General features: G+C 33.1%; 1 protein-coding gene across 1 annotated transcript in view; it reads right to left on the bottom strand.

Moving 5' to 3' along the window:
* The window catches only part of LOC108978929 (protein scabrous), a 90,117-nt gene that overhangs the window by 21,343 nt on the left and 57,182 nt on the right, over positions 1 to 11,592 (bottom strand). The gene's annotated exons all lie outside the window — the stretch shown is intronic.

The raw sequence follows: 11,592 nt of genomic DNA, 5'->3' as shown, positions 1-11,592 counted from the left end.
ATAGATAATAAAAATTTAAATAGGTAAGTCAATGCCTTAAAAAAAGTAGAAAATAAATAAATTAAATAAAGATAAAACAAAATGGAAAAATGGAAAAAAAAAATTATTGCTGTTCCATGTAAGCTATAACACTATTCACAGATAAACAAGTTGTCAAGACAAGAATTGAAATTGAGCGGTCAATTTGTATGATATATATATGCTATGGTGTTCCGATCTAAACAATTTCTCCGGATATTATGCTATCTTTGATAATAGTGCATGTTAAAGTGCGTGAAAATATTTTTGTAAAAAAAAAACATAGAAAACCAAAAAGATTTCCATGTAAGAACAGGCTTTTGATCGTTCAGTTCGTATAAGCTATATGCTATAGCTATCCAATATCGGTACTTTCAACGAATAAACAACGCCTTAGAGAGAAGAGGACATGTGCAAAATTCAGATTTCCGATCGATATCTCAAAATCTGGGGAACTAGTTCGCATGCAAACCGACATAACTCGAGTCAGCTCGTCATACCGGTCACTTATAAATATATTTTATAGGGCTAAAAATTTAAATAATTTATTACTTTTATGAGAAATCCAATTATTATTTCACAATCTTTATCTGTGCTTCAGCCATAATCATAATATAAACTGAAACATAACTCTATCAAACCCTTCTTCTTATTAGCTGCAGGTGTATTGAAGGAAAAATAGAGAAATATTATAATCCACAAGATATGCGCACATAAATACATATGCATGTTTATTACAATTTTTATGGGCGTATGAAATGTCATCCTTAAATTTTATTACTTTATTGACAACAAAAATTGCATTCTCCCACTCTGGCGCTATACATTTTTCCACCTTACATTCGCTCCAGTTTTACACAATTCCAAGAATGCCCTTATATGTGTATGTGCATAAATGCACGCAGAAAGCCCTGAATCTGCAATACGAGTATCAGTTGATTGCAATCAGTTGCAATAATCCGCTCCCACGATTGCAGCAGAGTGTGACAGGACACATAAAAATTTTCTCATTAAAATAAAAATTGCACGCCGTAAGGGCACACATACACATACGTAGGGACACGTGAGCCAGTCGGCTCCTTCTACAAAGGTGGAATTGAACATATTTACAACAACAACAGACAACCATAAAAATTCGCATATTTGCTCTGCTGACTTTATGCGTTTTATTTAAGTCTACGCTATATTTTCGACATCCTTCAGCAGCCATCATTAATGGTGGATGCTTGTCGCCATTTCTTGTCTTGTTGTTGCGCTTTATGCGAATGACATGTAACTCAAAGTCCTTTGAAGCCGATACAATTATAAATACACACATGTGTATATGTATATATTCATATTTATGACCCGGCTACCTCGTTAACTAGGTGCGCTGTCCTGTTATCCTGCTCACTTAGCAAACTTCAACTCACAGCCATTTTGCGTCGCGCTTGTTAAATATCGCCTCCTTTCGTCTTTTCGGCATGCGCGGACAGAAGCGTACGAAGCGCGCCTGTGTCTATGCAATAAAATTAATTCAGCGTTTGTGTGTTCATTGTATTCGCACATAAAAGGCATGTGACCTCAGGTGTATAAAAAGCATGTATAAGTATATACATATATATTTCAGCGTAAGCCGCCTGACACGCCGTGTTCGTGTTGGCCTTGACGTTTACATTATGTGCCATACATGAGCTTTAAGTGGGTTTATGTGTTACGTGACATACAAACATGTGTTCTACTTCCATTCTTTATGTTTTCATTTTTATTTTTGGGTTGCGCATTTTTTGCTTTTATCCTTTCAGTGTTATATGATTATTCATTAATAATAACTGGATAAATTTAGAACTTTCCCTGCCCCCATTGCCGTTCTGAGCTTAAAGTTTTACAGGCAGCACATATTTTTTTTCAAAATTTTTAGTTACTGTTTTTTATATTTGTGTTCCACCTTTCGCAGAAGGCTTATTTTATGACATAATGTAGTAATTGCAGAAAACTCATACCGAATATTTTTACTTTGCATATTACTAATTGGTTTAAGCTGTGGATATCTGTCTTACTTGGGATGAGTGTTTACAATTTTTTTCCCTGAGGATAAACGGTTGCTGGGTTACTAATATGAGGTCGCAAAGCACACAGGCTTCTAAATAAAAGTTCGAAAAAAAAAAATATGTATATATATAGATATATACATATGTACTATGTATGTAAGTATATATGTAGAGAAAAATATAAAGAGATTGCATTTAAACTGCTCATTATACAAGGATTTGCGTTTCAAATCCTATTTTGAATATTTTTTAGTGTGTGTGATATAAATTAGATAAATCAGATGGAAAAAGAATTTAAGTACTTGAAAGGATTATACCTTAGTTACATAAAATAAAATTGCAATAAAACAATAAAAGGAAGGAGCCCATCCCCCTTCGATTCGCCATTTCTCTATCTTTTGGCGCCGCTCTCTTGGCGAAACATTTCATATAAAAAACAACAAGGCTAGGGAGCTAAATTCAATACAAGAGGCTCACTTTAACTAATAATAATATTTGATTTATATAAGCTGCCTACGTTTCGCAGTTCCTCGCTTCTGCTCTCTTGTCAAAAAAGTTACATTTAAAAGCAGAATTATGGTGTTGAATTCGTGAGAAAGAATAGGCATCGTTACTAAGATTTGTGTTGCACATTTTAGAACAGTTTTTCCAGTAGTTTTAAAACCAACGATTTTTTAGAAAGAAAAAAAAAAAAATAATAATAACAATAAAAAAAAAAACAGTTTCTCCACTAAAAATAATCATAACACTATTACGTACCGTCAGCAGACATTGTAGTGCAGAGTTGCTTCACAAGTGTTGCATTCTTGTTTGAGCATTCGGTATCGTTTGTTTGACTCTAGTTGGAGAGTAGGTGTTGGAGAAGTAAAGACAGCTATATTATATTATACATTGTAAAATAGGTTTTTAGACACCTCTACGACAATATCTCCGGTGGTCCTCCTTACAATTTTCTATTATTTATCTCAAAATCAGATACAAAAATTCGCATGTGGCTCCCAACTATTCAATAATATCTCGTTCCAATGACTTCATCGGAATTAGAATGGTCTACAAAAAAATCTCTTGTGATTTTTCATAAGCCTAACCGTTTGAATGATATTAACAATTTACGTTTTATTATCTTAAGGTTATTTCTTTCTTAAGAATATTTAAATCAATGAAAAAGAATCGTTTTTAAATACAAAACTCACTGGTTCATGGAAAATTCACTGCTCTATAAGAATGAAAATTCCCGTAATACGTCTTTTATGTTGTTGTTGTAACAACAAAAACATCCCTGAAATAATTTATAGAACTTCGGCCAAGTTGCCAGTTCTAGTTATGATAAAAAACCGGGTCTGTTTACCTTATATACCGAATGACGTGGGAAGATAATTCTTGAAAACAAAAAAAAAAAAAAAAATAACAAGGAGGAAGGAAGAGCCCCATTCAAAGAAAGAAAAAAAGAAGAAAATAAATGGAAAAATCTGAGGTCGGAAAGAGGAAGGGGAGATAAGCATGGTTAAGCTTCTAAGGGTTAAAAACGGTATATCTGGAATCCGCCAAAACTACAAATCTGATAGAATAAAGTTATATATGATGAAGTTGTAGGTAATGAAAAGATCTACAACTTTTGTACTAATAGGTTTTTCACATAACCGCAAAATGAATGAGAAAATTTTCAAGTGTACAAATTTTTGATTTTTTTCTGTTTTTTTTTATAAAAAAATTTTTCAGAAAATTTAAGAATCCCCAAAAATTCTTGTCGATATCAAACACATGGATATTTAACCTTAATAGTGTATTTACTTTATTTCATGCAATTTTTAATTTCAGAAATAAGAAATTGTTTCAAAGTTACAACAAAGTTCTTAACAAACTTTTTGTGTGTCACAGTCATACTTTCCAATGTATATATACATATATCATATACATGAATGCACATAGTTATAATAAAAATGTATATAATGCAATATTTATTTGATTTATTGTCAGCACATTCATAGCTTTTGACAAATAAATCAGTAAAAATGTGTGTATCGTTGAAATATTTAATATATACCTGTTGGCGATAGGAATTCTTATGAACCCTTTGTATTTATTTCTAACATACTTTGTACAGAGCACATTCCTTTTGAGCGATTTGTATACATATATATATATATATAAGTATGGTATATGTAAATGCATATGAGTTCAGGAAATTTTATTTTAATAAATTTATTGGCTGTTCTGTTTTGGCAAAAATATGTTGTTTCACGAGAAAAATATTTATATATGTACTATTTGTATAACAAAGGAAACTGTTACACCATATTTGTATACAGTAAGTTTAAAAATAATATATAAACAAACATTTATTTACTTATATGTTATTTTTTTAACCGTATCAATAGGAGAATAGGTATTCCCAATTTTTGGTACTAGTTCAAGCAAAAAGTACACTCAGTGCTAGCAACAAACAGACCTGTAGTTAATATACATATTTGAATATATGTGTTTTTGTTTTTCCGAAAATTTTAATAAACAATAACTTTTAAATTTTTAAGCCAAAAAACGGGGCAATGTAACGATAAAAGTTACGAGATTGTCCAAATTAGTGAATTCTACTTTAGCTATACTTTGATAATACGTCCTTGCTTTAGAGCGCCAATTGAGCTAAAGGCAGCAGCGATACTTTAAAGTATCTGCTATCTGAGTGGGTGGTCACTGCTCTGAAAGAGGCTGCACTCCGGAAGAGTAAATCTACTGCTACCTTAATGGTTCCGCTTGGAAGTCACCGAAACATTTAGAAAGTCTGTAGCTGGAGTTTATAGAAGGCTCTTGATAGCATACCCCTCCACTAACTTTCCCCTCAGGTTTTGACTCATTCGTAAATGAGCTTACAGTCCCTTTTCTCCAACGACTTCTTTCCACTCACAACTCTCTCTCCGGTATCGATAGAGAAGGAGCCGCCAGAGTTCGGTTAGTGAACTCCGTGATACAAATGAGCCAATATGAAATCAAAGTGTGTGAGGATATCTGAGTGTTCAGGCACGTGTTCTTTAAGAACCCATTCGCTGAGTCTGATAGCAACTTTCGCAATTAATAGTTGATGAAATGGAAAATTGCTGAAATTTTTGGTCTAGGTTTTATAACCAATAATTCTTCAAAATTTATTAGGATTTGTCCACTGCAACATTTAATTAACGTTTAATAAATTTCGAAAACGTCATAAATATCCTTATTTGAAAAAATAATATTTTATCTGAAAATAATTTCTTGTTACTCGGCCGATAGCCCATGATGCTAGTGCTGCGTATTTTCTTAAGTTTGTATAATAATTGTATTATTATGTAAGCTTTTATAAAANCGATAGCCCATGATGCTAGTGCTGCGTATTTTCTTAAGTTTGTATAATAATTGTATTATTATGTAAGCTTTTATAAAAAAAAAAAAAAAAAAAAATTTTCTTGTTAAAAAAATTATAAGACTTTTGAAGGTCCTTTGGTTTTTACATCTACTATCTGATTTAAATTTTTGTTTGCAAAATATTTTTCAGGAGAAAAACCGGTTCAATTTCGAACTCTTCTAATTTCATTTGAAAAAGTTTCGAAAATTTTATTTATTTCATTTTATTTTAGCCTTGCTTTGCTTGCGTATAATACCATGCGACAGACCGTTTCAAAATCAATTCCGCATAATAATAATACACTTGCAGTTACTCCCACTTGTTTAGTTCATTCGTCAATCTTCTCACAAGCCTCTGGACTCATGCAAATAATTCACCAAACCACGTCCTTTCATAAGAATTGAAAATATTTGTATTATACGAAGATGGAACAATAGGACGTTTGCAATAACAATCAATAAATATCAATGAACGACTCATTTTGACGCACTCACAAACCAACAATACAAACGCACGCACACACGACAAAGTAAATATACAATAAATGCCAATTTGTACGGACTCGTGGACTCATGTAAACGGAGACGCAGCTATTTGTACGAAAGCGACAACGGTAATGATACCCACACATGCACAAAGGCACTAACAACAATAACAACAGCAACATGCTTGTGCCGTGGGATGAAAGCGAAGTGGTGAATGTAAACCGACAAGAAACCACACAGCAATGCTGTTCGATCTTAAGGTTGCCACAACATGTCCTGCCACCAAACTGATTGCCATTGCACCTACTCCCCGAGGAGGAAATATGGCGAACATGCTGTGCAAATTGCTTGCATTGTAAGCGCAAATAAATAAGTAATGCACGAACAATGGCGGTAAGACAGAGAGGTGCAAGAAAACGGTGAAAAACACAAAAGAGACACAGCAGTTCTGCACGCCGTGCACAGCCGGAGTTGAGTGAAAAAAATACATAAAACGGTAGTGAATGCGGCAAGACAATTTACAGGAAGTAAGTAAAAGATTTTAGAAAATATTTGCCATTCGCCAGTGTACACAGACTTTTCGCTCGCAGTGTGTCTGCAAGCGCTCCTCCGAAATGTAGTTTGCTTTAGTTTTAGTTTGCTTAGAGTTTTGGTTTGGCTGAGGCTTCGAGGCTCACTGTGCTCGGTTGCCAATATTTTGGTGGATTTTGTTGTTGTAGCTCATGTTGTACGTACTACTTCCCTTGCCTACAAATACTAGATATACATACATATACAATAAACTCACTGTCAATTTGGCGCTTTCAGTCTTTACTTTAAAATATATTCTCCCGTTTACATCTCATCTGGGTTTCCTTCACCAGCCATTTTTACAACCTGCACAGAGTACACATATGAAGTTTGCAACGATCTTTGTAACACCTAGTAGACAGCGTCGGATACGCTATAAAATATATATCGGACCACTATAGCAATTAACTGCCATACAAACTGACCTATCAAAATTCTTGTGTGGAAAACGTTTTCATTTGTCAAGGTATCTTCACGAAATTTGACCTGGATTATTTTCCAAAGCAACGGTGTATTATCTGAAGAAGTTGTGCAGATTAACCCTCCCTAGCATATATTATATGTGCAGCCATACAAACTAATATAAATTTAGTATAGGGATTATTTTGTATTTGTAAAGGGTATTGTAGCTTCGATGCAACCGTATTTAACTTTTTCTGTTGTATTTCCACACCCTAGCACTCGCTAGAATCCTCGAGCGTATTCAATATTGTAACGGCACATTTTTATTTTAGCAATATAATACTAGTGTAAAGTGCTTGTTGTTGTTTGATTTTCAACTGTTTTCTTTATGTTTCTTTTATTTATTTATTTTCCCATGCCGCAACATTTTGCTTGGCTGGTTTTTTATTCATACATCTCCGTGCCAAATATCGTTAGCGTTTCAAGTGATTTTTGATCTGCTATTGTTTTGCCGCCTGTCTTTCCTGCTTGTACACATTTTTTATTTCGATTTATCGCTGTGCAATGCTTAAGAGACGCGCATGTTTTGTTTTGAAAATGTTCGCAAAAAAGTGCTCGAGTTCATATATTTTGTATACATTATCACATACTGGAATGTTCATATTCCCAATGGAATGAAACGACTCGACGGTGTGAAAATCGTGGTTAGGAAAGCGGGAATGAATTGAAAAGTTTCTTGCTTTAGTGTAATCAGTGTAGTATTCAAGGTTCCGGAGAGAAGAAAATACATTTTTTTTTTCATTACAATAATGCATTTTTAATTTTCTTAAGGAAGAAGCGGCCTTCATGTGAATGTTTCACTTTTGATTGGTTTTCCGATGTGCCGAATTATTCAGCAGTGTGTTAGGTTAAGTCGGAACACTTCGGCAATAATAGCGATATCAAATACTATATATCAAGCAATTATTGTTTAGTCCATGAATTTATTTCAGTAATTAATATACAAAGAAATATATATACATAAGCTTATCCAAAAAGTTTATATACTGCCTAAAGTTTTTAAATTTTATGAGTTCCTTGATATATGAATAACAGATTCCTATTGCATGCATATATGCATACATACACATATGTATAATATACTGAATTCATAACTTTAATTCTTGATATGTACTATATTGTGATTTGTTTTCTTAGTTCGCATGAAACTTTTCAAATAGGTGGCAACTTTTTCAAAAGTATTTCTGACAAAAATCCTCTAGAACCCTTCATTTCTTGTTACTAATATTTTAAATTATTCATTACTATTTGCAGATTAGAATGAAATATTTTGAAAATGTGGCAACCTTACTCAAAACTAGGTACGAAAAAAATCCATCTTACACTTGCTTAGATTACTGTTCATGTTGTATTGTTTATACTTTCATTAATTTAAACATCAATTTATTTGAAATGTTTAATTAGGTGGCAATCTGGCTAAAAACTTATTTTAAGCTACGCTTCTTTAACAAATCTGTTGAATTTAGTAATAATTTTTTTTTTATCAATTTTACATAATAAAATTACACTTTTTAACAGGTGGCAACTCTTGGAAAAAATGTTTTCAAAATTATACTTTTCTCTCTCTTTTAGTTCTTTAGCTTTATACCGATACTGCAGTTTAACACATCAGTTACTTATAAATTCTTAATCAGTGGGCTTTTGCTTTAACGAATATTTTAAACAGAAATCTATTCTATTATTTTTAACATATCTTTTCGAAGATATCCAGGTTGTAATAACTTGCCAATGTTTAAAATTTAAAAAATTTTCGTCAGGTGGCAACTTTTTTAAAAAATTTCATTAGTAAGCCTTCTTAGAAAACCGATTATTGATACTTATGTTTTCCATTTCATTAATTTTTTAAAATTTTGAATAGCTGGCAATCAATTGTATGAACATTCTTAAAATTGCCACGTCTTAAATCGGTTCTACTTCCTCTATGGTTATACCCTGCTGGCAGGACCGAATGACAATCTCAACACTTCTTTAATGAAACTGCAGTATATCCTTATTTCTACACTTCCACTAACTGATGGATATTCGTCAAAATTGCTGTAAATATTAGCCAAGTTCTCGTTGAGAAAATATTGGAGTGCAAGGAAAATAACTATGAATGAACACGCAATGACACAATGTGATTGGTATCGCTGGAGATGTTCCACTGCAACGACAACCATTGACAAAATACGAAAAGACTTTTTAGGCTACTCAATATATCAAGGACATTTATTAACTGACTATTTTTACTATTTTTCGCACATACTGAAATATTGTTACTTTCAGCCGCACTATAAACAGATTTATAATATACTCGAGATCTCTCCTTCCATGCGCTAGAAATACAATATCATGTTTAAAGCAGTCTTTTATGTTTTTGTTGTAGTATTTGAAGTTGTTAGCACATTTTATGTCGCCATTGACTGCGACAACCTTGCCTCACTTTCACCATAAACTTTCAACCACGCCTACAAACCGCTTGTTGAATTTTTAATTGCAGCTACTTACTTAAGTGCGCTAGACCGCTTAAGCACTCACCCACTCACATCCTGACATACATACATTCATTCATATGTATCGTTGTATAGAGAGCACTTAATGCGAATTAGTGAGAAAGAGCGAACGTGATGGCTGAGTTTCAGTGAGCGGTGTTCAATGACTGCTTTGTGTGAACTTGGTCAAAGTGAAAATTTTCAAGTGCTTCAGACTGTTAAGTGTAAGTGCGCTCAAATTGCAATCAAACCGCTGCGGCGCTTGCAGAGTGGAAATGGGAGAGTGAAAATGGCAGCGAAGATAGCTAAAAAGTGTGATGTTGTATAAAATATATGGATATATTTATAAATGTTGTATGCGTACTGAGGGTATAAGAGAAATGTAGGCAAGTACTTTTTGAGTTAGTAAATCTGCGTTGACATTTTTCCTAATAAATTTAATTTGGTGATTGAATATTAGGGTGCTCGCTATTTTTCATTTCCTTTTTAACATCCCTGAGGTTTCAGGCATCGATTTTAAAATAAAAAATTTCCCGCATTACGAAGGCGTATGCTAACCACATAAGTGCATATGTAGTACACCGTGTCGTATGAGCAACACAGTTTGTATAAATGAATGAAGGCTTTGGTCTTTTGCCGTGTAAGTTTAACTGCGTATAACTTCTAAACGAATAGCTTTATGAAAAACCTTCTTAAAACATTTTTTTAGGGTGGAAAATTTTGTATTAAAATATTACCTGCTCAAAGTTGTAGATTTATTATCATAATGTGAAGTATCATAAAATTCCATGTTATATATGTTAGACACGGGTTTGTTTGGAAAAAATAGAGCTTATTTGCGTTTAGTTCATATTTTGGGGCAAAAAATGGAACTTCAGCGGTGCCTCCGAAAAAATATATTATATATGTATAATAAAGGAATATTGTACACCCTAATATATAGGACTATGAACATTACTTTGGCAACGCAGGAAAATGGAAAGCAACTGAAATAACTTTGGAAAAGGTGTTATTGTAATTTATTCTTTTCAAGGCTAGATACACAAGCTTATAGGTGTATAAATAAAAATAAAAATATATATGTATACTTGTACTTTTAGATGCACATACATATACAACCATATGCCCATGCATGTATTCCCCCGTAAAGCTCTTAAGTGTGCAATAAAAGCCTTTTAATTGACAAGCGCATCAGTGACAATATCTATCACTCAATCAATCTTATTGACTAATAAGCCGCCAACGGTCCATGCGCCCTCAACGCAAACATGGCAACCGCAGCCCCGCTCTTACTCCCTACATGCGCTTAGTCGCTTAAATCTTGAGCTATGTAGGTCCCCTGTTTTAAACTCTCGGCTTTTTGAATTATTCCAATTTCTGTAATCAATAAAAATTTTGTGTTCAATTTAAAGAGTAGTTATGGCTTTGAAAGCTTGAACAAGGGAAGACACTTGCGTGTTTGATTAAAATTCCCCATAGGCCAAAACACTTAAACGATTTTGATGATTGCGAAAACTAACAGACACAAACGCGTATTTAAAGAGGTGGAGCGTAATTGGAAACGCAGCATCCCAGAGGAGCAACGCTAATCAATACGAATCAAAGAAAAGTGAAATAACAATGCATACCCTGTAGGAAATGTTCTCAGTATTCACTTTCGTCGAAGCATATGTTAAGCGTATTTTGGGAGACTTTTTAGATTGAACCTTAAAATTTTTTCAAAAATTTTCGAAACAGTATTCCTAGTTACCAAGTGATCACTACAGCTATTATCCATATACAGAAGGAAACAATATTTCCTTAGTTAGTGAGTTCTTACAATATTATATAAGAATATTGGAATCACAATTATTTGTATTCCATTGTTTTTTTATTCCTCGATATGATACTAAACTATTAGGATTGCCCCAACTAGACGAAAACTTTGAGGTCTCCTCTCGAAATGTCAGTATCTTAAATGTCGGTTGCTAGCTTTTAAGTAATTGACAGACTGAATCGGAAGCTATGGAAAGCAATCAAGTGCTTTTCAAAAGTGGCATGACTGATTCTACATTTTAAATCAGTTGAAACATTTAATATTAGGAAGGAAATTCTGTTTTTCTTTTCTTTTATACTTTAAGTAGCTTATAGTATTGTGTTCGACATCCATATGTTTATACATAAGGGTACTAATCTTACAGTTT

Source organism: Bactrocera latifrons, unplaced genomic scaffold, assembly GCF_001853355.1.
Source record: "Bactrocera latifrons isolate USDA-ARS-PBARC rearing strain unplaced genomic scaffold, ASM185335v1 scaffold_13, whole genome shotgun sequence".
NCBI classification, from domain to species: domain Eukaryota; kingdom Metazoa; phylum Arthropoda; class Insecta; order Diptera; family Tephritidae; genus Bactrocera; species Bactrocera latifrons.
Note: the sequence above shows the minus strand (reverse complement) of the source record. Positions and strands in the feature narration are given on the sequence as shown.